The sequence below is a fragment of the Mus caroli genome, unplaced genomic scaffold (assembly GCF_978045245.1).
Source record: "Mus caroli unplaced genomic scaffold, Mus_caroli_1 scaffold_20, whole genome shotgun sequence".
In the NCBI taxonomy this organism is placed as follows: Eukaryota; Metazoa; Chordata; class Mammalia; order Rodentia; family Muridae; genus Mus; species Mus caroli.
Window position 1 is genome coordinate 22,952,560 of NW_028227275.1, and position 23,397 is coordinate 22,975,956.

A 23,397-nucleotide genomic window follows, 5' to 3' on the forward strand; every position below is an offset into this window, starting at 1 on the left:
TCTCTTTCCATCACAAGTTTCCAATGACAAACCAAAGTTCAATTTCATCAAAATTCACCCTGGAGAATCAATGAGTTTATTGGGCTTATTCTACGTGAGTGGTCGTTACTGACAGGGGTGTGGGCACCCAAAAGCAACCATATTGGAATACCTTTACCCGGTATGTTTTAATAGTTTTCCCATAGCTGCAAAAGAGCCCTGCTCCCAGTCTTCCCCAGCCTGTATACTCTAGCTCCTTCCCAATACCATGAGGCCACAAGTAATCAGGGTAGAACTGCATAGAACTGGTCAGGAGGGAGTCTGGGTACTCAGGTGAGGATCCATTCACTTTCCTGACTCATCCATCCCTTCTCTGAAGGAACATCAATCGTCAGCAAGCCCAGATGTGCTCATCGTTTGTAAGCAGACACAGCTGATCTTATGAAGCAGATGGCAGTTGTCTGTCTTAGGATGAGGTCGTGCAACACCACCTCTATGAAAGAAAGCTGTGTACATAGGATAATGTAACAAATTAATATGATATTGCCTGGGTGCATACAGTTACACCATGAGGCGAGGCTTTGGATGATCCCAGGTAAGCTTTCTAGAAAACACAAGACAGTCTTCATAGAGCACCTGGAGCTTTTTGAATAATTTTGTGTCTCAGACACAAAGAAGCAGTAAATAAATACATAGTAAAACATTATCTATCTAACTGATGTTTACAACATCCAGTAAAAGCTCACCAATGAATCCCTGTTAAAACTACATTGTTAGAGTTACTGTTGAGAGATCTTTAGACAGAGGGTCCTCTCTATCCTGTCCCTGAATGAGCATCCAAGTTGTTGTTTTTACTGCAGATATCTTTATATCATGAGATAATAATAGTGCATACAAAAACATTGGGTTTTGGGGGTTTTGTTTTGTTTTGTTTTTCGAGACAGGGTTTCTCTGTATAGCCCTGGCTGTCCTGGAACTCACTTTGTAGACCACGCTGGCCTCAAACTCAGAAATCCGCCTGCTGGGATTAAAGGTGTGTGCCACCACCGCCTGGCTAAAAACATTGTTTCTTTATGAAACTGAACCCATTGGTTTACTTCAGACAAGAGACTTGCTGTTGAGTTCAGTGGCAACTGGCGGAAAACATCTGTTTTCCTTATGATCTAAATAAATTTGTCCAGATGAGTCGTATCATCTGCTGGGTCATGCATTTGGAATAGGAATTAACAAGGGACAGAAAAAGAAATATATAGTTAGATATAGATAATATAGGTAAAGATATAGATATTGGATCCTATACCAACCAAGCACTTGACTGAAGGGTCACCCTCTGTCTTAGGGTTTGTATTCCTGCACAAAACATCATGACCAAAAAGCAAGTTGGGGAGGAAAAAGTTTATTCCGCTTATACTTTTACACTGCTGTTCATCCTCAAAGGAAGTCAGGACAGGAACTCACACAGGGCAGGAACTTGGAGGCAGGAGCTGAGACAGAGGCCATGGAGGGATGCTGCTTACTGGATTGCTTCCCCTGGTTTGCGCAGCTTGCTTTCATTTAGCACCCAGGACCACCAGTCCAGGGATGGCACCACCCACAATGGGCTGCCCCTCACCCCCTTGATCATTAATTGAGAAAATGCCTTACAGCTGGATCTCATGGAGGCATTTCCTTAAGGAAGGCTCCTTCTCTATGATAACTCCAGCTTGTGTCAAGTTGACACACAAAAGCAGCCAGTACACCCTGTGATATCTTTAGTATGGGTGAGTGCAGTGACAATCCATGACCAAGAAGGATCAAGGCAAGAGAGTATCTACCTCTACAAATGACCAAACTAGGACACTACACACCCTGCCTACACTTGGCGTGAGACCAATACTCACAATCAGTATAGGCGCATCTGCAAATGAAGGCAGAGAACCTAACAAATCATGGTAAGTGCCCTCCTTCCTACACAGAAACCAAATTTTAGGGAAATAGAATGTTCTGTTATTTGACTACAGAAGACACATTTTATCCTCTAGTTTATAGTCAGGCCTGATCTGTGTATAGGAATATATCAAACATTTCTTTCTTTCTTTTTTTAAATTTTTAATATTTTTATTCAAACATTTCTTTCTTAAGGCCAATGGATGAAGATCCCATCCTCATCTCCTGGGTAAGGATGCAAGGAGAGGAGTCTTCACTGACAGGTACCCATCTTTGCGGCAAAAGATTTTTGGAATGAATGTGTTCCAGATCTTCTTTGTCTCCCTCTCCAGAGCATCCTCTGGTGTGTTCCTAACTTTATTGTATTTTTGATTTTGGGACAGTGTGTGTGTGTGTGTGTGTGTGTGTGTGTGTGTGTGTGTTTATGGACCTGGCTGTCCTGGAACTAGCTCTGTAGACCAGGCTGACACCCCTGCTTCCCAAGTGCTGGGATTAAAGGTATGTGCCACACCCTTCAGTTTCCCATCCCCCCCCCCCACCCCTGTGATGGTTTGTATATCCTTGGACCAGGGAGTGGCACCATCTAAAGGTGTGGCCTTGTTGGAATAGGTGTGACCTGGTTGGAATGGGTGTGTCACTGTGGGTGTGGGTATAAGATCCTCACCGTAGTTGCCTGGAAGTGAGTCTTCCACTAGCAGCCTTTGGATGAAGACATTGAACTCTCAGCTCTGCCTGCGCCATGCCTGCCTGGATACTGCCATGCTCCCACCTTGATGATAATGGACTGAACCTCTGAACCTGTAAGCCAGCCCCAATTAAATGTTGTTTTTTATAAGACTTGCCTTGGTCATGGTGTCTGTTCACAGCAGTAAAACCCTAACTAAGACACCCCCCAACCCCTACTCCCCATCTTTCACCCTCATCACCCACACCCACCCCCCTGCTAGATTTTTAAGAATTATTTATTTATTTATTTATGTATATAAGTACACTGTAGCTGTCTTCAGACACACCAGAAGAGGCCATCTGATCATTTCACAGATGGTTGTGAGCCACCATGTGGTTGCTGGGAAATGAACTCAAGACCTCTGGAAGAACAGTCAGTGTTCTTAACCAAAGAGCCATCTCTCCCTCCTCCCCTGTCCTGCCCGCCCTCCCCCCCCAGTCCCCTCTCCCTCCGCTAGAGTTCTTAACTTTATTCCTTTTCTCTTGGAGTGTGTGTACTTTCACATGTCAAAGAAATCAGTCAACTTTTTTGTTTGTTTCTTCTTGGTTTTTGTTTTAAATATATATATTTTTTAATCAATATCTCTCTGTGTAGCCCAGGCTGTCCTGGAACTCATTGTGGACTAGGCTGGCCTTGAAGTCAGAGTTAACACCTGCCTCTGCCTTGCAAATGCTAGGATTAAAAGCATGACCCACAATGCCCAGCAACATCAGTCAGCATTTAATGACTGTATTAAGTCAGGGATGGATTTAGCTCTTTTGTGGGTTAAACTTCTAATATTTCCTTTTAACTTCTAATATTCCCTTTCTTCCCACCTATAACCTGTCACCACTATTACATATCTCCACTTGCTGGAATATAGCAACGGGCCTTTGTATAAACAAAGATTTTACTGGATTAGGAGATTAAAACATTTGCATAGAGACCTTACAAGGTGGGGTGATGAAAAGATTTTAATTTTTTATCCTAAATATAAGTTTTACAGTATTTGATATTTCCTATAATTCTAACTTGACGAATACATACCTTTGACCCATATGACAAAGGGAGAAAAACATTTATAAGAGAGTAGAACTTAGTTATATTTTCTCCAAAATTCAATATCTTCCCCCACCCCCTCTCTTCTCTCCCTGCCTCCTGTAATTCCATTCTTTTTTTTTTTAAGATTTATTTATTTATTATTATATGTAAGTACACTGTAGCTGTCTTCAGACAGACCAGAAGAGGGCGTCAGGTCTCATTACGGATGGTTGTGAGCCACCATGTGTTTGCTGGGATTTGAACTCTGGACCTTCGGAAGAGCAGTAGGGTGCTCTTACCCACTGAGCCATCTCACCAGCCCCTGTAATTCCATTCTTAATTTGGCCAGATAGAAGATTCAAATAACCTGACACCGCCCAGTAAAGCTAAAGGGTTATATCATTTGCTTTCTGGATTTGCTAAAGCACTCTTTATGTTTATCTTCTTTTCCCCATCTCTTTGCTTGCTTTAAATGCTTGCCTAGATTCTGGGCAAGGATGAACATGCCTAAATTGTTCTAGGTCTGGGAGGCAACTCAGTTACCAAACGAGAGAGTGAAGTTAGACTTTATACATGTGGGCACTTAGCAGTTACAGCAGAAATAATACTGGACTTGGGGTTCAGTATTGAGAGAATCCTAGTTCTGGCCTGAAGGCATGGCCTCGCCTGTCTAAGCACCCTTGAAGACTCAGGTACCTCCTTCACTTAATGGAGATGGTATTATCCACCTCTGACTACTCTGCGGAGTTGTTAGTAAATCAGATGCAATAACCGGCTCTTAGCAGAACATGGAAACTTCTCTGGAATATCAAGATGCATTTTACCTGAACTGAACAGAGAATTCACCCTCCAAACTGGAATTGTCTTTATATTTTGAGTTTAGATTAGAATGAGAAACTCAGCCGGGCGTGGTGGCGCACACCTTTAATCCCAGCACTCGGGAGGCAGAGGCAGGCGGATTTCTGAGTTCGAGGCCAGCCTGGTCTACAAAGTGAGTTCCAGGACAGCCAGAGCTACACAGAGAAACCCTGTCTCGAAAAACCAAAAAAAAAAAAAAAAAGAATGAGAAACTCTTTTAAAAATTGCAGGGCAAGAGGGGTGAACTGGGACTGTCTTAAGCACACTAAAGCACGTGGCTGCCTCAATTCTCACCTGATTAATGTATAGCTTTGCCTTGTCTGAAAAATAACTCAAGACTGCTTTTAAGAATACACACAGCTAAGATGGTGGCTATGGAAGTGGGAACCAACCCTCTCCCACCCCACCCCCCACACTGCCTCCCAACCACCACCTATGAAAGAAGAAGAAACAGAATCTAATCAGGAGGTTGCTAACCCAGAGCACTATATTACCCATCCTCTGTAGCACAGGTGGGCACTCTGTTCTTTTTCTAAATGATAAAAGTAAAACTTAGCCAACCTTTGACTGACCTGTAATTTTGATACAGTGGAAGACTTTGGGGCTCGATACAACCACATCTAGTTGCCTGGTCATTTAATGCCAGGCGGTGACTACTACTCAACTTATTTTAAGGATGCTAATCGAGTTATGTGAGAAGATGAGAAAAACAAACGGAGAAGGCAATGGCTAATGACATTTAACAGCAGAGGTGTCGTGACCTTAATCACTTCTGGCTAGGGACATTTGTGTGCCTTATTGGGTAATCTTTTGATGGCAACAGTGATGATGTATGTGGTGCTGTGGTCAATACTAGAGCTAAGATGGTAAGATAGCAATGTGGACTCTTGAGCATTAACACAGAGAAAGCAGTCATGCACACAGGAAGGGGGTACAGGAAAGGCTAGGACTTTCTCCAAAGAGATTGATGATCGGCTATCAGTCCACTGCAGAACCACCTCTAAAAATAGGTTTGTTGTGTAAGAAGCCATTTTCTTTCTGAGTATTCCTGCAGGAGATTTGTCAAGCTCTAGAGATTGGGATCTAAACCAAAGCCTCATCAAAGCAGAATGGACTGCACTGAAGTTCATTCCATCTAAATGTTGCTAGGACATAAGAGAAGTCTCATGCGCCTTTGCCTTGTACTTCTGTGATCATTCCTTTTTTTTTTTATATTTTAATTTGTTTTGCCAGAGTCCACTATTTCAATCAATGCATTCCAATACACTTCATCCTCTGAACCTGTAGCTGTGTTCCTGGCCTGCTCTGTCGCAGCTAGTTAGAATCACCGTGACACACACATTTGTCTTTCCACGGTATCCAAAACCAACTTGTATTTCTATTACGTTAGCAGGAAAAGATCAGTTTATGCTCTAGTCCATGCCAGAGTGAATTTTGCAGGCAGGAGAGTAGGGTGAGTTCAGTTTGCTAGCACTCTTCAATTCCTTTCACAACATCCCCTTGCTGGCCTCATGTTGATGCTAGATTTGTGGTTTTGTCCTGTCTTGATGGGATTCTGACTTCAGTTTCTTGTTTGTTTTGCTTTTGTTTTTTCCTCGGGGAACACTGGTGAAGGACCCAGGAGAATGACAGAAAGGGGCATAAACATTAAACTTGTGCATTCCCGGGTAATTTTTTTAAAGGACATAGGTAATGTATCCATCTCACTGAAGTCAATGATCTGTCTGTCTGTGTGACTCCCTAGACATGTCTGTGAGCCATAAAATGGAACACTGTCCTTACACCCCTGTCTTGCTTTTGTATCTTTGTGCTGGACTTTTAACACTTGGTAACGGTAAGGTTGTTTGGCTTTAGCTACAAATGGCTCAAGTAGGAAATGGGTCCCACTCATACTAAAGAAGTGTACAAAACTGTAAATAAAACAGGTACAGTAAGCTGTCTTTTATTTCTCCACCTCTGGAGAAGGTTTCTTATTGCAAGGTAACCTCTTGTGTCTTGTAGTTTCTTCCCCATGCACAGCCCAAGTTTGGAGCACTCATTTATTGTTATATTTATTATAACTTTTAATAAATTGCATAGATAATGTCATATATAATTAAATAGATGTCGCTTATCCTCTTAAATGAACTACTGTTTCTCAGTCTTAGATTAAACAATGAATGTTGAATATGTTAAAAATTCATGAGAATTAGGATTTGGCAGGATCATAATTTAATAGGAATAGGAAGTATAAATTGTTGAGTTTGAGATGTTTTTACTTAAGGATCAGAATAACACGAGAAAAGTATGGGTAATAAGGGAGCAAATGTGTTAGGAATCTTAATATCATTATCTGAATAAAACAGAATAAACAGGTATTAAGAGCTACTTAGCCTTTCTTACTCCCTTTGTATCTTGGTGGCTGCTCTTGGGTGGGGGCAGGAGTGAGGGGCGGTCATCCTACACTTAAGCCAGGAAGATGGTGGCCACAATGAAGATGGAGAAAGTCTCTGGAGTCAATCAACCCTAGGCTCCATCTTGGTATAAAAAGAGGAAAGTATGTACTGGGATACAAACAGATACTGAAGGTGACCACACAAGACAGAGTAAAATCGGTTATCCTTGCCGACAGCTGCCTGCTTTGAGGAAATCTGAAGTAAAATACTATGCCATGTTGGTTAAAACTGGTGTCCAGGAGAGAGATGGCTCAGTGGTTAAGAGCACTGACTGCCCTTCCAGAGGTCCTGAGTTCAAATCCCAGCATCCACATGGTGGCTCACAACCATCTGTAATGAGATCTGATGCCCTCCTCTGGTGTGTCTGAAGACAACTACAGTGTACTTACATATAATAAATAAATAAATTAAAAAAAAAAAAACTGGTGTCCATTATTGGAGGTAATAATATTGAGTTGGCATCCATTGGACAGAGCATAGGGCCCCCAATGAAGGAGATAGAGAAAGGACCCAAGGAGCTGAAAGGGGTTTGCATGCAACCCCATAGGAGGAACAACAATATGAACTAACCAGTACCACGGAGCTCCCTGGAACTAAACCACCAACCAAAGAAAACACATGGTGGGACACATGGCTTTACCTGCATATGTAGCAGAGGATGGCCTAATCAAACATCAATGGAAAGAGAGGCTCTTGGTCCTGTGAAGGTTCTATGCCCCAGTATAGGGGAATGCCAGGGCCAGGAAGCAGGAGTGCGTAGGTTGGGGAGGAGGGGGAGGGGATGGGGTTTTTCGGAAGGGAAACCAGAAAAGGGGATAACATTTGAAATGTAAATAAAGAAAATATCTAATAATAATAATAATAAATGGTTAAAAATATTATTGAGTTGGTCACAGCATGAGGAAAATACTACAGAGTATGCGCACTGGCTCTCACTGACCCGGTTGATTCTGATATTAGAAACATGCCGGAACACAGACTTGGGGGAAAAAGAAAGTTTTCCTTTAAAAGTAAACCTCTGCCAGCGCTCATTAAGGGGGAAAAAAAAAAAGCTACTTGTTACTGTTTGGTTGTCTAGCCACACACAATTGTTTATTCAAATCCCCTGAAATGTTTATTCAATTCCCCTGGTGTGCCTACCAGAAAACAAAAGGTAGGCTGGATCATGGGTAGCAGAAACGGAAATCAATAGTTGAGAGGAAAAATACTGTCTTCAAGGGACTACTACGAATTCATCCTTTTCACAATCATAAGCTTGATAAAAATCTTTATACAATAATCATGGAGTTAACATGTTTGCGTTTGCTGCCACGGAAAGCTGCAGGAAGGGATGTTGAGGGCGACTGATCAAAGCGAGGCCTCCTGTTCTTCCAGGAAGAAGATGGAAACCCTGCACTCCGGAGGGGTTCTGCTTGGACCTGTGCAGGATTTAGCACAGAGAAGCAAGGCTTTTCACACCTGATCTACAGTTACCATATGATCCAGCCATTCCACTCAGCAGGAACTTTAACAGGTGTTCGTATTCATGGAGGCGCACTGCAGAGCTAAAAGGTGGACGCAACCTAAAAGTCCGAATCAACGGTTATGAAGTCAGAATGAAGACGCTTTCTCCCGGCATCCGGCAAGGCAAGTGCAGTTTCCTGTTGCATTCCGGGATTGTGATGTAGCAAGGCTAAAAGGAATCTTCCAGGGCAGAGGTGGAGAGATGGTGACTGGGGAAGTGAAAAGTGGAAGGAAAAAAAATGCGTGGTGCTTTGGGAAAGGACTCTGCTTAACATACTTACAATACCATCCTTGAAAAGAGACAATTGTAAGAGAGGAAAACCGGTGCCACACTGGTACTGGAGTAGAGTGACTAAGGGGTGCTGAGATGATCTCAGACTTCCAGTTTATTCTTTGTAACTGTCTTCCTCTCCACTGTTGACCTTGCTACATGAATAGTATCAATCTTATTCATTCCCCTGTGTTAGCTCAACAAACAAGAGCCATATAGATAAAAGGCAACCAACTCACGTGAGCCTGTCTCTCTGCCTATCCACCCAGGGGAGGTATGACTGGTTAAAATTCTCCATTGAGCTTTGTTATTCCAGGACTTGGGGGTGGGGGTGGGGGTGGGCAAAGCCACTGAGCTGGTGAGATGTGAATCCCCATTCCCTATAGTCTGAAGGGTGGGTGGCGACCAGCTCAGATCCACTGCAATAGTTCAGGTTGCTGTTCTGATCCCAGGTAGGAGACATATCGAGGAAGGGTAGACTTGGATGTGAACAGGGTCCATTAACTACTTGGGAAACTGCTGTGCCTGAGAGGATTTCATCTTCCAGGGCAAACAGGAGCTCTCCCTTTGATGCCAGAAAGCAAAGAGGGTGAGATCCAGAGCCTTAGTGAGAGGGAGGAGGAGAGTGGAGGCACAGTAGATCTGGCCTCTACCCATCAACAACCCAAAATCCAAGCCCTTCACAGTCCAGTTGCAGCAGGTGGAGACTCAGGGCTGCAAGAGTTAGACTCCTAGTTTCCCATTGCTGTTGGCACTCCCAGCTGGGATGGGTGTTCATTAACAGCCTATTCCCAGCTGGGATGGGTGTACATTAAGAACCTTGTGTTTCTTAATGTGTCACCCACCGCACACCAGACTGAGAGCTTCATTTGCTTCTTGTTTGTAGGGGAACAAGGTCTCACTCTGTCACCCAGGCTGATATTAAACACATTTATTCAAGTGAGCCTTGCAACCAGCCTGCCTTGCAAGCATGAATACAATCTAAGGAAATATTTGTGCCCCTCCCTTTGGCTACCACATTATTCAAACAATGAACCCCCCAAGAAATTAGGATTTGCAGGGAGAAAAGGTTGATGCCCTGGGGGGAGGGGAGGAGAACTTTTCTCTTGGAAAAACTTTTAGAAATTGTCAGCCTTGAAAGAGAGATTTGCAAAACAACCCTGAGATTCCACCTCACACCAGTCAGAATGGCTAAGATCAAAAATTCAGGTGACAGCAGATGCTGGCGGGGATGTGGAGAAAGAGGAACACTCCTCCATTGTTGGTGGGATTGCAAGCTTGTACAACCACTCTGGAAATCAGTCTGGCGGTTCCTCAGAAAATTGGACATAGTACTACCGGAGGATCCAGCAATACCTCTCCTGGGCATATATCCAGAAGATGTCCCAACCGGTAAAAAGGACACATGCTCCACTATGTTCATAGCAGCCCTATTTATAATTGCCAGAAGCTGGAAAGAACCCAGATGTCCCTCAACAGAGGAATGGATACAGAAATTATGGTACATTTACACAATGGAGTACTACTCAGCTATTAAAAAGAATGAATTTATGAAATTCCTAACCAAATGGATGGACCTGGAGGGCATCATCTTGAGTGAGGTAACACAATCACAAAGGAACTCACACAATATGTATTCACTGATAAGTGGATATTAGCCCAAAACTTAGGATACCCAAGATATAAGATACAATTTGCTAAACGCATGAAACTCAAGAAGAATGAAGACCAAAATGTGGACACTGTGCCCCTTCTTAGAATTGGGAACAAAACACCCAGGGAAGGAGTTACAGAGACAAAGTTCGGAGCTGTGATGAAAGGATGGACCACCTAGAGACTGCCGTATCCAGGGATCCATCCCATAATCAGCTTCTAAACGCTGACACCATTGCATACACTAGCAAGATTTTGCTGAAAGGACCCAAAGATAGCTGTCTCTTGTGAGACAATGCAGGGGCCTAGCAAACACAGGAGTGGATGCTCACAGTCAGCTATTGGATGGATCACAGGGCTCCCAATGGAGAAGCTAGAGAAAGTACCCAAGGAGCTAAAGGGATCTGCAACCCTATAGTTGGAACAACATGATGAACTAACCAGTACCCCGGAGCTCTTGTCTCTAGCTGCATATGTATCGAAAGATGGCCTATTCGGCCATCACTGGAAAGAGAGGCCCATTGGACTTGCAAACTTTATATGCCCCAATATAGGGGAATGCCAGGGCCAAAAGAATGGGAATGGGAGGGTAGGGAAGTGGGGGGCGGTATGGGGGACTTTTGGGATAGCATTGGAAATGTAATTGAGGAAAATATGTAATAAAAAAAACAGTGGAAAAAAAAATGAAAAAAAAAAAAAAAGACCTGCCTATCACAAATAAAAAAAAAAAAAAAAAAGAAAAAAAAAAAAGAAAGAGAGATTTGAATCTGTGGGTAGTGGGGTCAGGGAATCACACCTTGGCTAGACTGCTTTTTGTTGTTGTTGTTGTTGTTTTTAAATGTATACTCATGTAGGAGCCTTGAAGATGGACTTAAAAGGGGCTGGATTTCTTTGTCCCTCTTTCCTAAATGGCTACATTGAATAAATATCCTTTTTCTGTTTTTCTTTTCTAATTTGGCTCTTTTAACTGACTTGAATAAAGTTATCTAAACCTGGCTTGTTACCGGCCCAGACTGTGACCCTAAGACTGGTGATAATCGCACTATGTTGCCCAGACTGGTCTGAAACTCATCTACCCCAAGCCTTCATCCTGAGTAGCTGGGACTATGGGCATGCCCCTCCCCCGCCCCCAAACAGCTTAATGTCCCCAGACCACCTTAATATTGATGTCACAGATTGTTTCCCCTACACTTGACATGAAAGTATCGATTCTTATCAATTTAAGTATAAATACACACCAGAACTTGGGAAACAGCAATTTGTTCCAAAGAGTGAAGCCTAATGTTTCTGTTTTGAAAAAAATTAGTGGAGTGGAACATTAAGATCATGTTTTGAAATAACCTTGTTACTAAGGAAGGGACAGGCAAGAGAGAGGCTGCTTAGGATGAATATACACGAATATACTTGATAGGCAAAATTATATCGCTCAAATAGGTAACTAGCTCCGGAAATGTCAGAAGTAAAGAAGACTCTAGGTGTAGCTTAACAAAAAATTCCAATGAGAATCACCGCATGCTCCAGAAATTTCATGGCGCAGGGACCTGAGCAAACCTGTTTGTATGTTGTTTGTATCCTGGTTCACAGATGCATCATCAACAAAGACAAAAGGTGAATACAACGCAAAGGCCCACCGATAGATAAAGCAAATATGATACACTCCATATAAGAGAATATTATTCAGCATTCACAGTTACAACATGGATAAATCTTAATAATTTTATGCAAATGAAATAAATCAAACCCAAGGGACAAAATTGTATGACTTTACTTGTTAGAAGGGCCTAGCCTAATCAGATTCATAGGGATGGGAAGTATAATTGTGGTTGCCAGGGTGTGGGGTGGGGTGGGGAGGGATGGGGAATAGTGCTTGGTGGGTGTGGTTTCACTTTAGGTAGATGGGAGTTCTGTGGAGAGACAGCAGTGATAATGTAAATAAATACCACCGAGCTCTGTATTCAAAATGGTGAAAATTGTAACCATTATGGGAATGTCTATTTTTTTAGTTTTGTAATTATTTAATGAGTAATTTTTGAGACAGGGTCTCATATAGCTCAGATTGCCCTTGAGGTCTTTGTGTAGCCAAGAACTTCCAGTCCTTTTCCCTCTATCTACTCTTGGTTTATGCAGTGCTAGGGATCAAACCCAGGGCTTTTTGCATGTTAGTCAAGCGAATAGAACTCTACCACCCCACCCCATACACCAACTACCCTTAAAAGGGTAAAACTTCCCAGAGAAACCCCTTCTGAGACTATGTGGGAGTCAGCTAATGTAGCAGCAGTGTAGCCAGGCAGGAGCCACACACCTGCAATTCCCGTATGAGAGAACCTGAGGCAGGAGGATGGGGAGTCACAGAGCACCCTGGGCTACACTGGGAGGCATCCTGGGCTACACTGGGAGACTCTATCTCAAACTAATCCAAAGAGAACATTAGCAAAAGGCTCCATGGGAACCTAGAGCCATAGTTGCAGTTAACTTGGGTCTACATCCCCACCAAGACACATGAGCGATCTATGATCCTTAGCTCCAGCCTTGGCCACGCTTCAGTTCTGGCTCCTAACTACAGAGAAGAGAAAAACATTTTGGATTTAGAAGACACTGAGACAGACTGTCCTGTTGAATAAGATTTATTCAGAGGGTAATTAACACTATAAACAGACAGACAGTCAGACATGATGGGAACTCTAAGGAGAGTTCAGGCCCATGTGGCCTAGTGGGGTGGTAATGTCCCTTCTCAGAAGAAGGAGAGAGGGTCTATGTCATGTGATTGATGGATCCTTTATACAGTGCTGGCAGCCAGGCTGTCTCTGATTGCTGGGTGACAAATGGGACTGAGGAGAGTATATTAGCCTGGGAGCTGTGTGAAAATCAGCTGTGAGGGAGGGGAGAGACTCAGCTGTAAATGAACATGACCTGGGCAGCAGCCTGAGCTGGCTTAGGATCTAACGATGAGCACCAGAGACAGAAAAGCTAAGAGAGGAGAGAAACCCTGGTTTAGTGTCTTCCCAGCCTTTCAGAGTTTTGTAGCTAAATATTACCAGTAGTAAAACATATGAGCCGGGCGTGGTGGCGCACGCCTTTAGTCCCAGCACTCGGGAGGCAGAGGCAGGCGGATTTCTGAGTTCAAGGCCAGCCTGGTTTACAAAGTGAGCTCCAGGACAGCCAGAGCTATAAAGAGAAACCCTGTCTCAAAAAACCAAAAAAAAAAACAACAAAAAAAACAAAAAAAAAAAACATATGAACTCGGGGTTCTACAGTTTTACTCTCTGGAGACAGAGTGTACGGCTCTTGTAAGACTTTGGAGGTTTCTTTGAAGTCCTGTGTTCCATCTGAAATATTTATGTCCATTTCCCTTCTAGATCGTGATGTATTTATCTTCATCCCATTTTAAAAAATGTAGCAGATCCGGCTAACATCTAAGTGTTTACACTAGACAACAGAGATGAAATGGGAGACGAACGAGACAGGGTCCCAACCTCTCACAGATGACCTCTCACTGGCCTTGGCATTGCCTACTCTCACGCAGACCACAGGATCCAGACCTCGGCTCTCTGCTCCAAGCTTGACAAACTGGCCTGGGAGACAGGGGTCGGGGTATGTGTGGCTGGAGAGCTCTCCTGGCCTGTGTGTTCAGCAATGAGTCAGAGGGCTGCACCCCTGCAGTCTCCTGGGCAGAGGGCACCCTGCAGACCTTGTTGCGCGTTTCTTTGTAGGTCCTCTCTCTCTCCAATCTGTTCCTGAGAACCGTGGCTCCTATGTACATAAATTATTCCTAACACCCCGGGAACCTTTACCTTCCTCTGTGAACTTATTTATGCTTGGAGACTGGGCATGCTCAGAGATGATCCCTGTTAACCTCAGATTTGTTATGGTCAGATATCTGGGTTCCACTCTGTTCTCCTTTTAATCATTAACGTTTATGAAATGCTCCAAATATGCCACACACAATTAGGTGCAACGGTTCATTGACCCCCGGGGAATTTAACCAGGCAGTTCAGTAATTGTTAAAAGCCAGGCTCTGGAGTCCCGTTCGTCTGTCCCACTAACCAGCCCTGTGGCTTCAGGAGAGTGATGACTCCCATCTGAGCCTCCCCCTTCCCCATCTTGTTTTCTCCTATAGAAAATAGAAGAAGAAAACTATCTAGCGGCTAAGAAGATGAGAGGATTCATTTCCAACACCAGATGCAAGTGCTCTTTTTCTTTAAGGTGTGTGTTTTATCTTCAACTTACAGATGGGGAAAGTGAAGCTTAGAGATGTCAACTCTTACAGTCACACTAAAAGGGAGGTGCAGAGATGGGTTTAGAATTCAAGACTTTAGATGCTTCAGTGGGTGGTCTGGACAGTTTCCCCCTGCTTCTCAGGCAGAGCATTAACAGGATTTCAGGCTTTTGAGAGCAGCACCTCATTAGAGCAATTTCTTTCACCTGATCTTTTGGCTTTAACTCTGAGACCACTGAGCTGGCAGCATGCTTTGCCAGCTATTGCTACAATCGTGATACTCCGTGGCTTGCATTAGGGTTGTGGTATCTCTGAGAAACCTCACTCTTCTTGGAGTAGAATGCTATGAAATGAAGAAAAACAATTGTATAACAATACTAACAAGATCCATAATTATATATAAGTCATTTACCAATGGTTTCTTGATTCCATTTATCTATTTGCTATATTATCAGCCAAGTATGGACCATCAAGATACACCATCCACCCAGGCAATACTGGGTCTTTAGCCTATAAATCAACCAAGCCTCCAATGCCTTCTGAAATCCAGTATTTGATGGTGTAGTTTCAACTACTGCCGAAACCATGGAAATGGACAGCTCAAAGAAAGCTCACTCACTGAGCATGCTCATGTCAATATGACCCAGATCAAGAGACAGAATAGGGGCTGGAGGGATGGCTCAGTGGTTAAGGGGTATTGACTGCTCTTCCAGAGATCCTGAGTTCAATTCCCAGCAACCACATGGTGACTCACAACCATCTGCAATGGGATCTGATGCCTTCTTCTAGTATGTCTGAAGAAAGCAATGGTGTACTCACATACATAAAATAAATAAATAAATAAATAAATAAATCTTAAAAGAGAGAGAGAGAAAGAAGCAGAGAATAGTTCTCAAAATGGCCACTCCATGGTTGGCTCTTCACTATACCCTCCAAAGATAAGCTCTCCAGACTTCTAAACTATGCTTACCTGCTTATCTAAACCTCAAGTGTTTATGTAGTTTTCATCTGCTATGCTTTGAGTGTGCCCTCAGAAGTTGATATTATGTATTGGCCAGACCCCCAACCCCTATAGCTGTAGCCATTTTGTTCCATGCCTGCCAGCTAATTCACATTGTTGCTGTAACATGCCTGCCAGTCACTGACACAGAGAAGTGACTTGGCTCAAGGACATGCTGACCACACACCCTGTTTTGTTCTCTATGCTCTGAATGGGCAGTATGAGGTTTGCTAATTAATCTTAAGACATTCCACAAAGGTTTATGTGGGACCCATCAAATCAAAGGTCTGTATCAACTGTTATGTCTAAAATATCTTGGGTCAGAGCTAACCACAGGGCAGCCCTTCCTGCAGTTATGCAGAGCTCACTGTGATTTTTGTGGGTAACACTGAAGAATGCTACTAGTAAGCCAAAATGTTGTGATTATAATACTCATGCTCTGTTATCTGAATCTTCTGAAATTCCCCTGTTTGCCACCCATCCACCACCTCCCTTGCCTTACCCAGGACCAAGCAGCTTAAAGGTTAGCTGATAATACTTTGCCTAGTGAGCCATCTGCTCCCCTCCTTGCCCTTTAAACTTTTGAACCTGGTTTTCCCTATAAAAAGTCTACCCTGAGAGCAGACTGGTGCCACAATTAGGCTTTTCCTTCTCGTGGACCTGGACGTCCAGTATTATGGTATGTGTTCAATAAACTTTTCTTGCTTAACTGAGATTGGTGTATTCGTGGTTGGTATGGAAATTTCCTGAACCCCACAATTGGAAATGCAATCCTCAATGTTGCAGTGTTGAGAGATGGGATCTTTAAGAAATGAGCTGGCCTACAATTGACCAGCTCTGAGTAGGTTAATGTCATTAACCTGGAGTGCATTCGTCGCTGCAAGAATAGGTTCCTAAGAAAGATGAGTTAGTCGCCGTCCCCTGTGCCTCCAATGCATGTGCCCTCTTGCCCTTCTGTCTTCTGTCATGGGGTGAGGCAGCAAGAAATCCCTCCCTTTGACCTTGGACCTTAGGGACCTTCAGAACTGTAAAACAAATTCTATTCTTCAAAGAGGTATTCAGTCTTGAGTTTTCAGTTATGGCGGCACAAAATGGATTAACAGAGCATGCTTTTATGTGACTTCTTCCACCAATATTTGTGGAATTTGTCTAACTGGGTTCTGTTTGATTCATGCCATTTGCTGAATGATACTACATTCTAGCATAGTTTATACATGATTAGTAATGACTAGTATGAAGGACACTGCCATAGTTAGAATTATATATGTCTTTGTCAGGGTTTCTATTCCTGCACAAACATCATGACCAAGAGGCAAGTTGTAAAGGAAAGGGTTATTCAGCTTACACTTCCACATTGCTGTTCATCACCAAAGGAAGTCAGGACTGGAACTCAAGCAGGTCAGGAAGCAGGAGCTGATATAGAGGCCATGGAGGGATGTTTCTTACTGGCTTGCTTCCCCTGGCTTGCTTAGCTTGCTTTCTTATAGAACCCAGGACTACCAACCCAAGGAAGGTACCACCCACAGTGGGCCCTCCCCGACCCCTTGAGAAAATGCCTTACAGCTGGATCCCATGGAGGCATTTCCTCAAGGGAGGCTATACACACACACACACACACACACACACACACACACACACACACACACACATATATATCAGAACCTTGGAAACACTGGGTCTGGGCTGGAGAGATGGCTCAGTAGTTAGAGCACTGACTGCTCTTCCAGAGGTCCCAAGTTCAATTCCCAGTAACCACATGGTGGCTCCCAACCATCTGTAATTGGATATGATGCCCTCTTCTGGTGTATCTGAAGACAGCCATAGTGTACTCAACTCCAAAGAAAGAAAGAAAGAAAGAAAGAAAGAAAGAAAGAAAGAAAGAAAGAAAGAAAGAAAGAAAGAAAGGAAGGAAGGAAGGAAGGAAGGAAGGGATAGAGAGAGAGGGTGAAAGAAAGAAAGAAAGAAAGAAAGAAAGAAAGAAAGAAAGAAAGAAAGAAAGAAAGAAAGAGCCTGAGTTCCAAAACGGTTATCACAGTCTCTATCCAGACTGAACTCTAAAACTTACATATTTATACATGTCACCTGTGTGTTTACTATGTGTCAAAACCAAGTCAGATGTAAAGACTAGAGGCCTTTAAATGTTATAGAATATTAGAAAATTTGATCACATTGTAAACCCTAAAATTGTGAACTGGAAAAATCTCATTGTGGTGTGGCTCAGCCCTAGCACACATTCTTAACCCAAGAGCTAAATAAAGTCAACCCTAGGTCAAGAGGTGGAACAAGTAACTAGCCAACAGGGAGTGAATATGAGAAAATCCTTCTGGGATGTCGGTGAAGTAGGAAGGTCAGCTGGGAGCTTTCTCTGCTAACCAGTTTTCACCTCAGAACCTGTCTCCTGAGTCTTTTTTGGAAAAATTGAATGGCTTGGGTTTTTTGTTTGTTTGTTTGTTTGTTTGTTTGTTTGTTTATAAAACAACATTTAAGAATTTCACAGCCCAGTTAGAAAGGCAGGAAGACAAATAAGTAATGACAATATACTTTAATGTCTGAGATAACTAGAGGTTTCTTAAAACTACATAAATAGTATAATCTTCTAAACATTCAATTTTAACAAAAAGTGTGAGCCTGTACCAGGGACCACTCCCCTGGGATTCTCAGAGGTGCCCTTCTGGAGCCTTTAGACAGATTAAAGAGTCACTCTTTCAAAGACTTTCAGTGCTCAGTCAGTTGACAAGATCCCTTTAGGCATCAAAGAAATGTCAATACTATTCCCCAGAGGCCTACCTTCCAGTGCATTCCCCTTAAATGCCCTCAGCGCTTTTAATTTCTTACTTATTGTCTCTCAGCTCTCCACCCGCTGGGCTTTAAGGCTTTAATTATCCCATCTATCAGCGAATAACCCCCACATCGTTAATTCTATGCAGTCCCCTCCTAGAATGACATGTGAGCACCTCAATTTTAAATATCTATCAAATACACTAGCAGAGCCATCAACAGGCTTATAATACCGGGAAGCCAGGCTGTCCCTAGCCCTATCAATCACTCAGGCTAGGAGCCATTTTAAATCCTTTCTTCCCCCTCCATGTCCAGATCTTTCTGATCTGACACTCATTTTTTTCATACTGCTTTGTCTTCTAAAACATGCCTGAGAATATGGTTCTGAGTATCCTGATTCTTAGCTTAAGTACAATGCTGGCGAATGTTCTGTCAACCTGACACAAGCTATAGCCCTCCGAGAGGAGGAACCTCACTCGAGAAAATGTCTCCATAAGATTAGGCTGTAGAAAGTCCTGCAGGGCATCTTCTTAATCAGTACTGGGGAAAGGCTCAGCCCATCGTGGGCAGTGCCATCTCTGGGCTGGTGGTTCTGGGTTTTAAAAGGAAGCAGGCTGAGCAAGCTATGAAGAGCAAGCCAGCAAGCAGCACCCCTCTGCAGTCTCCGAATCAGCTCCTGCCTCCAGGTTCCTGCCCTACTTGAAGTTCTGCCTTGACTTCCTTCAGTGATGAAGTGATGAGGAAGCCTAAGCAGAATAAACTGTTTTTTTTTTGTTTTTTTTTTTCAAGTTGCTTTGGATGGTGGTGTTTCATCACAGCAATAGTAACCCTGACAAGTGCCATCCATGTTCACTGTTACCCACAGTAGTCAAAGGCATCCTCTAACTGTTGTCATGGACTACAATGTGCCCAGTTTTGCAATGTACTATAGGCTAGCATTCTGTATTTGTGTTTACTTCTTGTGGATGGAGTGAACAGAAACAGAACTGGCAACAAGATTTTGTCCACAATCTAGGTCCTTGCTAACCTCTCTGGTCTCATCTCCCACATCCTGTTATCAAATGATTGACATTTCCCCCACACACTGAGCCTTTCTCGTTGCACAGGGGTCAAGCTCTGCCACCAACCTTAAGTGAATTCCTTTTTTCTACCTGGCAATTTTTTATACTTCTTTTGATTAAAGAAAAACCAAAAAAAAAAAACAAAACACAAACAAAAATTCAAGTTTAGCCTTCTTGGGTAGATTCTCCGGGTTTTTAGCATGGACTTTGCCAGTTGAGCCAGTGTGACTCATAATTCAACTCTATTATATACTTTCCCCTCTATTATGTGTCTCCTCCATAATGAACATATAATCTACTCTATTATGTGTTCCCTGTGTAACTCATAATCGCCTCTATTATGTGATTTCACTATAACTTATAATCTACTTCTATTATGTTGCCATCACACTGGAGAACATCTTTTGATTTATATGTTTACTTCCTCTGGTAGTTTATAAGTAGCTTGAGGCTTATTCTCTATTTTCCCACTATCTGGTACAAAGGGGGCATAAGAAAAGGCTCGGTGAACCAAATCCAATACAATAATTTACAGCAGGGATGGGCTAGGTCATACTGCTGTGATAAATGACTTAGCAGAAAAGTTTGCGTGTTGTTCAGACTGCTGTCAGTCTGGCTGATGAATGCTACTTATCAACATGTGTGTCTGTGATTACTCTGAAGAACTGTGTGCTCATGAACACACACATATTTTTTTAAAAAAAGATGTATGATGTAATACATTATAGTATACACTAAGTTGTTCTTAACAAAGTGTAACTATAATTTAGTGGAATTAATTGTGTTCACAGTTATAGAATACAATCACCACTATGAGGAGTCAGAAAACCTTTATAACCCCAGATGGAAATACCCTCCTTACTGCGCAGTCACACCTACCCTACTTCCCCTAGCAGCACACAGCTAGCTATCGGCTTTCCCTCTTCTGAGCATTTCATATGAACGGACTTACATATTAATGTCCTTCTGTGTCTAACTTCTTCACTAGTGTAACATTGTCGACATTCATCTGTGTTGTGGCATATATCTGTACTTTGTTCTCGTTGATGGTCAAATACTATCTCATTTTATATACATCATTTTACTTACCCACTAATCAGCTTATAGATAACAGTCTTCCTGTACTTGGCAGATTGCAGCTGAGGATGCTATGAATACTTGTGTTGTAGTGAATGCATATTTTCTCTTTCAGGTGTACACGCCGGAGCAGAACTGCTGGCTTCCATGACAGTTCCTTTCTGGAGACATCGTCTTAGTCTACCCAGGCTGGCCTGGCACTCACAGTGATCCTCCTGCCTCTGCCTCCCAAGTGCTGGGGTCAAAGGTGTGCATCTCCACACATTTAATTCACTGTGGATCCATCCAATGTTTCCCAAAGTGTCTACGCCATTTCAGATCCCCTCCAGCATCAGTATACGCGTGTCTATCTCCCTACAGCTTAATCACCACTTGATATTTCCCACTAAGAAATGAGAAGATGGCTGAAGAGATGGCTCAGTGGTTAAGAGATGGCTGCTTTCCCAGAGGTCCTGAGTTCAATTCCCACATGGTGACTCAAAAGCATCTGTAATTCTGGCATGCAGGTGTACATGCAGATAGAACACGCGACTACATACAGGAGGAAGAAATAAAGCAATTACTGTCACTGTTATTAGAATTTATGTGTGCTTTCTTCTTAATACATTCACACCATTCCTCATGTTTTAGTAGCTAAAGCAAGTCATGTGATGACAGGAATCGTTGAGACAGGTGGAAGATACAGTCTTGTCACATGCAAAGGAGGGGAGGAAGGCTAGAGATATGGGAAAGAGCCCCAGTGACAACTGCATAATTGCTATCCAGGGAGGTGAGTGGCATCAATACGGCTCATTGCTTATCTGCAAGTCCATGAGCACAAGGCAGTGTACTTAGTAGCTCTTACTTAAACACTGCAGAGTCTCCAGAAACAAATAAGCAGAAAATCACCGAGATGGCTGCAGTGGTGAATAGAAGGGACACAGGAAGGGAAGAAAATAACCCAGTAACAAACTCAAACCGGTAGCTAGATGTGGGTGCATTCCTTTCTATCCTCAGCACTCAGAAATCTGAGACAGGGGTATCAAGAGTTCTGGGCTAGCCTAGGCTATGTATCAAGACCCTGTCTCAAAAACATGAACTATAACCAGAGAAATTATTGGGTAAGTAAAAGTATTTGCCAAGAAAGCCTAGTGACCTACGTTTGTCCCCAGGGTCCACATGAAAAAACTTGGTGTGTGAACACACAGCTGTCATCTCACCACTTTGCCGCTATGGAAGGTAGAGACGGGAGACTTGCCCAAAAGCTCACAGGCAAGCTAGCCTAGAATACAACACAGCAAAGAGGAGAAACGAGAGAGACGTCGAGCAGAGTAGAATAAAACCAAGTCTGAAAGTTGTCCTCTGGCCTTCACACAGCACATGGTGGCACACACACACCCTTTTTTTTTTTTTTTTTTTTTTTTCTGATTAAAAGCAAGCACAGAACAGCCAGTGATGATCTCTTTATAAGTAACTGCAGCTTTACATTTGGTTAGCTAAAGTAACTAAATAAACTAAATATTTTCTGATGAAATTACAAAATCGACTTTTAAAATATGGGAATAAAAACCTTTGTGGAGAGATTTTTACCAAAAGGGAACATTTCATGTAAGCAAACTTCATGTTACCCAGCAACCCTCTTCTGGACTGACCCCTAATGGGGTAATTGCAGTTGGCAGCTGGCACAACCTTGAAATGATCCGTTTGTTTTTCTTGCTCTGCAAAGTGTAGAGGTCACTGCAGATAATAAAGAATCCGGAGGCCGCTCATTATTTTCTGGAGTATGATAACGTGGTCTCATGGCCTGGAAATTTTCTTTTTAGCCCTCTTGACATTGACCCCGTGAACAAAGTTGGGTCATACTAAATGCACATTTCAAAGCCTAAAGATATTTACAGTTTGGAAATTAAAGTAACCTCTATGAGGATGTGAGGGGTGGATAAGCGTTGTGTACTTTACCCACTGTGTAATAAACAAACAATAAACAAACATTCGATATTAATATGAGTTTGAAGCTCAGATCCACCAATACTAGTTACATATTGTAGACACTTGTTAATTTAGAACAAAGAGGCATTTAGATGTGTGAGGGTTGAATTAGCATGTGTGCTATAAGTGTATATATATGATATACATGTATATAGCTTAAAACAACATAGGGCACATAGTGAACATCACATATGTCCTGACTTTGATGGATTCTCTCTTTCTCTATTGAGAAATAACTTTCTTTTCCACTCCCTTGACTAGAAGTATCCTACCCTGTGCCTCTATAATGTCCTCCCCATGTCTAGACAGCTTTGAAAGGGAATTAGAAGTTTTTGCTTAATGGCCTGTGTCCCTCACTAGCTAGCAGTCTGGGGCAGGTAGAGGCTTGGTCAGTCTTCCAGCAAATCCTGGTGTTAGATGACTTGCTTGTGTGCGCTCTGAAACTGTACAAGGGAATGTGGAGAGGGAAGTAATTTTCTGAGATTTCCCAGGACTTTGCAGAGGTTTGGAGGCAGGGGTGGGGAGAGAAAACTGCTGAGTCATAGCATGCCTGTTAAAGATCAGATTATTTTAGCTGGCCTGGCGAGTTGTAATCTCACTGCTTGGGCATGTAGCTGCTTGGGCTGCTCCACTAGGAAGCAAACAAACACAGCTATTCATTGTATGATCTTTCAACTCTGGCGAGCAAAGAGATTCACTTGAACTCGTGTCAGAAAGGAAAGAGGTCATGGAGGGTTTAGGAAAATGCAGAACGCACCTCCCAATCCGAGGGCAGGAACATAGCTGGGTGTCTGAGGAAATGTCATGAGTTAAGGTGACCTTGGACTCCTCTCAGGTCCACAGGAACACTAGCTATCCCTGACTCTTCAGGCTGCCTCTCTTTACGGCTTTATTCTTTGGGAAAAGTCTCTTACCCCTAACCCCA

The 23,397-nt window shown here is 42.8% G+C and overlaps 1 long non-coding RNA gene and 2 pseudogenes across 2 annotated transcripts; all 3 read left to right on the plus strand.

The window, feature by feature from the left end:
- Positions 1-2,104: 2,104 nt before the first annotated feature.
- Positions 2,105-5,552, plus strand: LOC110286037 (eukaryotic translation initiation factor 4E pseudogene; annotated as a pseudogene).
- Positions 5,553-6,386: 834 nt separating this feature from the next.
- Positions 6,387-8,612, plus strand: LOC110286036 (large ribosomal subunit protein eL30-like; annotated as a pseudogene).
- Positions 8,613-14,349: 5,737 nt separating this feature from the next.
- LOC147000139 (uncharacterized) lies at positions 14,350-21,078 on the plus strand. Of its 2 annotated transcripts, XR_015046154.1 has the most exons (3): positions 14,350-14,575; positions 20,620-20,751; positions 20,865-21,078. It is a non-coding gene; the product is annotated as an uncharacterized LOC147000139 (long non-coding RNA). The 2 variants fall into 2 exon arrangements; XR_015046153.1 differs by having other exon boundaries at positions 20,620-21,078.
- The last annotated feature ends 2,319 nt before the right edge of the window (positions 21,079-23,397 follow it).